Here is a 6947-nt window from a genome sequence, read left to right on the forward strand (position 1 = left end):
AACTTCAGTTCCGGGGGACCTGACACCCTCTTCTGACATCCAAGGGCACTAGACACATGTGTGGTCATATATATGCATGCAGGCAAAATACCTAACTATGAAATCATTCTTTACAAACCACCATGTTAAACTGTGAAACCTTTGGTGGTATCAAGTAAGAAAACATTTGCTAAGACAACCAAAAAAGTAATGAAGGCGACACTTTTTTGCCAAGATGGTGCGGAAAGCGAAGAAGGAAGCTCCTGCCCCTCCCTAAGCCAAAGCCAAAGCAAAGGCCGTGAAGGCTAAGAAGGCAGTGCTGAAAAGCTTCCACAGTCACAAAAAGAAGAAGATCCAAACATTACCCACTTTTCAGTGGCCCAAGACTCTGTGGCTCCGGAGGCAGCCAAAATATCCTCGAAAGAGTGCACCCAGAAGAAACAAACTGGACCTCTATGCTATCACCAAATTCCCACTGACCACCGAGTCAGCCATGAAGAAATTAGAGGACAGCAACACGCTGCTGTTCACTGTGGCTGTCAAGGCCAACAAGCACCAGATCAAACAGGCTGTGAAGAAACTCTGTGACATTGATGTGGCCAAAGTCATTACCCCGATAAGGCCTGATGGAAAGAAGGCGTATGTTCGCCTGGCTCCTGATTGTGATGCTCTAGATGTTGCCAACAAGATTGGGATCATCTAAGGCCGGAAAGATGGCTCAATGGTTAAGAGCACTGACTGCCCTTCCAGAGGTCCTGAGTTCAAATCCCAGCAACCACATGGTGGCTCACAACCATCTGTAATGGGATCTTGATGTCCTCTTCTGGTGTGTCTGAAGACAACGACACTGTACTTACATATATATAATAAATAAATCTTTAAAAAAAAGAGATTGGGAGAATCTAAACCGAGTCCAGATGGCTAATTCTAAATATACACCTTTTTATTTTTCACCATAAGAAGAAAAAGTAATGAAGGCTGGAGAGGTGGGCCAGCAGTTAAGGGCATGTACTTGCAGAGCACTTGGGTTCCATTCTTAGCACCCACAGCACACAGCGCATAACTGCCTATGACTGCAGTTCCTGGGGAATCTGACGCCCTCTTCTGGCCACTTATTGATACTGCAATCACTTTGCACGCACACGTACACACCCATAGTTAAAAATAAATCTTTCAAAAAGAATCACTACAAAATGTGTAATTTTACCCAGGCTTCACGTCTGTAATCCTAGCACTTGGGAGGCTGAGGCAGGAGGATTCCCATGATTTCCAGGCCAGCCGGGAGTTAGAGGGTGAAATCATATCTCAAAACAATAAATGACAAAGCCAGGTGTGGTGGCCCGTGCTGTGCTGGCTGGAGCCATCTGAGAGGGGGAATGCCAGTGAAAACAATGGCTCCATAAAGTCAGGCTATAAGCAAGCCTTCATTTTCTTAGTTAGTGATTGATGAGGGAAGGCCCAGCCTATTGGTGGCGGTGCTATCCCTAGGTTGATGGTCCTGGGTTCTATAAGAAAGCAAGCTGAGCAAGCCACAAGGAGCAAGCCAGTAAGCAGCACCCCTCCGTGGCCTCAGCTCCTGCCTCTAGGATCTGGCCCTGCTCGATTTGAGTTCCAGTCCTGACTTTCTTCAATGATGAGCTATGATGTGGAAGTGTGAGCCAAATAAATCCTTTCCTCCCCAATCTTTAGTCATGGAGTTACACTGCAGTAATAAAAACCCTAACTAAGACACAAGCCTTTAATCCTAGCACTTGGGAAGCAGGAGCGGGCAGATCTCTGAGTTCAACACCAGCCTGGTTTACCTAGCAAACTCCAGACAAGCCTGAGCGGCAGAGTGAGACCCTCTTTTAAACAAAACTCTCTGAATCTGGCTTCTCATAATTCTCCACCTCCATGTAAGACAGTATAAACGGGCTCTAGAGCCTTCCCCAAGTGGCTAACAGGATTTGAATCTTGTTATTTTTAAAAAGCTTGAAAATAAGAAGCCAGCCCGGCCCATTGGCTAGTCCACCCCCAACATCGAGTCTGCATCACAAAGAATGACCCAGAAAGAGCTGGAGCGCTCCGTATCACAGGCTTCACTGCCACGGGTCTAATGGACTATTAGCGCCGAGAAGAAGATGGAAAATTGCCTGATAAAAAAATGGCAATTTGCATAGATTTGCCCCATAATTATAAAACTTATTAAGCTCCATTTTCCTGATACCGTAATGGGGTTCACCTTTCACTTAATGCGATTTGTGATCTCTGACTACCTCAGGCGGCAACAGTCGGCAAAATCAAATCCATAATTACATTCCCGGTTCCTACGTGAAAGACTGAAATATTCATTAGCTGACATATATTCTATTTGTTAAAATTAAGCAGAATGGGGAACCTTGAAGAGAGTCCTCCCCACTCCCGCTAAGCACCCTTTTCCTTTGCCTTCAGTCCATTGACTGCAAGGTGACGCAGTGAGAGTTGAGTCTGTGTCCTTCAGCTGTTCACAGACAGTGTCCTGAAGGGCAGCTCAGATGCAGGAGGGAAATGTCTTAAGGCTGCTGCATGCCTGATGGCTGAGAGACTTCCTGGGGACATGCAACACACACGTACACCACATACTACAAACACATATGTACGTGCACACTATACATACACATGAACCATACACATACCCTACACACACCACACACATACATACAACACACATAGATATGTGCACACTACACACACATACACACGCAAACACCCTACACCACCAACATATACACCATACACACGCCACATACATATACCACACAAACACACATAAACAAGTACAAACCACACACACAAGCACGTCTATACATATACACATATACAAACATACATGCACACATAAACATATATCATAGGCACACATATCCACACCAACACACACAGAAACACGTATACATGGGAGGCCTCGGGATTACAGTGTAAGCCACCGTACCTAGTTCTAAGTTTTTCCAGAGAACTATTACTCGTGGGCTTTATAGGCAACACCGTTTGGACTCAGTGGGGACTAAATTAAATGAAACTGAAATTGACAAAGAAAGCACATTTGATCAAAGCACGGGATATGCTGGGACGCTAGAGAGATGGGCAGTTAAGAACACTGGTGGCTCTTGCAGAGGACCCAGGGGTCTGCTCAGCGTCACCTGGTGGCTCACATTACACCCACAGCCTTCAAGAGGAAGAGATGAGTGAGTACTGGACTCCCTCCCTAAACTTTATCCGTCCACAGTCCCTGTGGAACGGTCCCTCTCACCACTACAACGGGCTTCACACCAGTCAACATGATCAAGAAGATGACACGCCCCCACCCCCACAGATATGCCTGTCTCGCAGGTGATTACACTTTCTGGACATTTTATGATGGTCATTGTAGAGCCTGGGAAGGGTTGAACCCCCCCCCTCCAAAACCAGACAGGAGCCGATCTGATGCAACTCACAGCAGGGTCTTTATTCTATGCAAGCTAGCTCAGCCCCCCCCCCATGTACTGTCACCACGCAGGACAGGTTTGGTAGTTGGGGAGCCCTGGATGTCTTTCTGGGCAAGACTTTATAGGAAGCAGCAAATGGGGGGGGGGTTGTGAATGTGCAGTGTAATTAATTAGAAAGCTACCGTGGCCTTCAACATAATTGGCCGATGTGGGGAGCCATATCATAAACTTAATTTCTGCTCCCCTCTTCATTGGCGGTCATTAGGCAGGGTGTGGGCTTGTAACCTGGACATGCAGGATTGTTGGGGGTATAATCTGGAGACGCTGGTCTTGTTGGGGGTATAACCTGGAGATGCTGGTCTTGTTGGGGGTTAGCCTAGAGACTGGAGCTAGGCTCAAATTTTGTTGAGGGGCAACTTGGAAACTAATGCTAGGAACCAGCCTGTTAGATTACCTGAGTTTAAACTCAGGTGGGGTCCTCTAAAATGAAGTCTGAACTGAGAAGACTCGGCCTCTCACCACCACAGACTATAAAGTCAAGCAGTCTTTGGAGAAGGCAAAAGTGGTAGTCTTTCCTAAGACTGCCTCTTATAGGTTAAGGGGGGGGGTGTGTCTGAGGGTGAGCGTGAGCACATGGATGGGTGTGTACGTGGGGGAATGAGTGACAGTGTGGCTGCGTGTGCATGAGAATGTGGGTCTCAGGTTAGGTCACATCTCTGTCCAGAAGCTCTGTGGACACAGGGATTGTAATGCTTCTGGGCAGCATTTTGTCCTCAGAGCCAGGTATGATGGCTGGAACATGTGAATGAATTAGTGAATGAATGAACAAATGAATGAATGAATGAACGAATGAATGAATGAATGAACAAATGAATGAACAGCAGATGCCAGCAAAGAAAACCCTACGGTTATGTATGATGTGGCTTTAGGCCAAGTTATCAGCAACCAGAGGGAACAATTCCCAGAGAAGATGGCTGAAGTGCATGTCACACAAATGTCAATAACCAAACCTAAAGTATCTTAAGAAGAACAGAAGAAACCAAGGGATAAACGTCTGAAGGAAAAACCCACAGCGACATACTGCGGTGTGAAGGCGTCCATCTGTGATAGGTTCCGGTGGGAAACCAAACAAGGTATCGCAGATGCCGCCAACTGCCAGGCCCACTCAACGTTCCTACTCACGCATAATCAACTCACTCCTAGGAATAACGGACGCTCCACGGGCGGAGAATGTCTGATTCCACCACAGCACGTGTCGGTGTAGTAAAGCTAAAAATCACCCGTGAGGGGTTACTCTCTAAACATTCCAAACCTGGAACTTAGGGACGCCTTTTAAAACAACCCAGGCCTTCATCTCAGGATCCTCAGGTGCTAGGACAATGGTGGGGGATGACAGAGACCAGCCAACAGCTAAGAGAGCCAAGTCCTCTCCCAGAGGTACCTTCATTGTCATGCAAGAAAAGTAAGTGAATGTTTCATTCAGCAAGAAGTCACAAGGCCCATAAAATAAAGCTAAATGAGGATAAATACAACGAGTGGAGATAAAAGTAAAGGAGAAAACAGCCAGAGTAGATTTTACGATGTTGTGTGTGGGGTTTTGGGGAGGGTTGCGTATTTTTTTATTTTATGTATACGAGTGCTTGCCTGTATGTAGGTGTGCAGTATGCAGTGCCTACGTAGGCCAGAAGAGGGGGTTGGATATCCAGCCCATAAAATAGAATAGAAAAATATAAGCTGGATAGTGTGGCACAGGCCTATAGTCCTAACACTTGGGAGGCAGAGGCAAATGGACCTCTGTGAGTCCGAGGCCAGCCTGGTCTATAGAGCAAGTCCTAGGATAGCCAGGTCCACACAAAGAAACTTTGTCTCAAAAACAAAACAAAAGTAAAATCAAAAGAGATGGCTCAGCAGTTAAGAGTGTTCTTGCAAAGAACCAGAGTTTGCTTCCTAGTAAATCTGATGGGGATATGATGCCCTCTTCTGGCCTTTGTGGGTACTACAGACACACACACACACACACACACACACACACACTCACACACATAATAGTTTCTTCTGCTACCTAAGTCACTTTTCAGGGTTTTTTTTTCCCAACACAATATTTTTATTGATTATTTGGGAATCCCACATCAAACTCACTTCCCAGTCCTTCCATGGTCTCTACCCCTCACCCCTCACTTTTAACCTCTCCGACCACCACCAAAAGAAAAAGAAGTGGTGGGGGCAGGGGGGAGGAAGAAACAGCAACAACAACAAACCCTTCATTTTAAGCGGTCCCTGGAGCATGGTCAAACTCCTGCAACCCCTCCAGAAGTCGTCAGCTGTAGAGAGCTACACTTCAGCATCCCTATCACAAGTTACAAAGTGCTCCTCGGTGGCTTTCTGTCTAGATTGTTGCTGTGAGGGGCGGGCAGTGTCACAGAAGCCTTCCATGTCCCTCTTTCTCAACTGTGCATCTGCAGACATCGGTATCTCCAAGAAGAGCTTCTCTGCCTTTACGGTCAGTGGGAGCACGGATCCCGGGCTTCTGTGTGGTTTCTGGCAACAGCCTGGACCATGAACATCCACGTGGTCTCCAGCATCATGTCCTGTGATTGGTCTCTGGTGGACATCAGCAGGATTCTCTGCTGAAGTACAGGTCACAGACCAGCATGGCCTCCGGGAGAAACACAGACCATGGAGATCTTTCGAGAAAGCCCAACCCGGTACATGGACATCTCCAACATCCTCTTGCTATTCAGAGCCTAGGCGATCATGAAGGTGGGCAGCTTGTTTCGGGACGGGGGTGGGGGTAGGGCTGAGCCCGCACGAGCTCGGGGCTGCCGCACACGATCCTGCCAACCCTGTTGGGTAAACGACCTGCTCCTCTCCTCACCCGAGGAGATACTTGGAGATCCTGCAAACTTTGTGATCTGCTGGACTGACTGGCCCCTTCTGCGCTCCAGCAGCTCAACAAATTGCGGTGGCCAACTCAAAGCCCTGAATCTGGGCCTGGGTGGTCGCTGCGTTGGTCATCACGCGCCTTCGCTTGGGCCCGTGATGGGCAGAGCCAGCCCTACTCATGCGCAGCGCCACCGCCAGCCAGGCCGGCGAGGCCACTTTCAGATTTTTAATATAACACATAATCTCGGGAGTGTCTTGCAAGTGCAGATGTCATTTCCCCCTTAAGCGGATATAACTCGTTGTCCTGTTAATGTTAGCGGAACAGTCAAGGAACAGGCAACACGCTGTGGGCAGAGAGGGTTGCTGGGCAGAACTGTGATCAAGGGTGTGGTGGAGTGCACAAACTTTTTCTCCCCCGACTTAGAGCCTGTATCTAAGAAGTAACAAGCACAAAAGGCTGCGTCCAGCCACGGAGAGCATGCTTTATTTAGGGACGGATATAACCGAGCTTCCACTCCAGTCCAAGATGCCAGAGGGAGGTAGGGGACAGCCACCCAATTGAATGGAGCCTCCAGATCTCAAAAGAAAATCAAGCCCTCCCCCGCCCCCCGCCACACCCCCGGGGAGCGAAGGGGGCTGGTG

General features: G+C 47.9%; 1 pseudogene across 1 annotated transcript; it reads left to right on the top strand.

Moving 5' to 3' along the window:
- The first annotated feature begins 214 nt into the window (after positions 1-214).
- On the top strand, positions 215-682 carry LOC308413433 (large ribosomal subunit protein uL23-like; annotated as a pseudogene). The gene has a single exon. The product of its transcript is annotated as a large ribosomal subunit protein uL23-like (transcript).
- Positions 683-6947: the final 6265 nt, after the last annotated feature.

The sequence above is a fragment of the Micromys minutus genome (assembly GCF_963924665.1).
Source record: "Micromys minutus genome assembly, chromosome: 32".
NCBI lineage: Eukaryota > Metazoa > Chordata > Mammalia > Rodentia > Muridae > Micromys > Micromys minutus.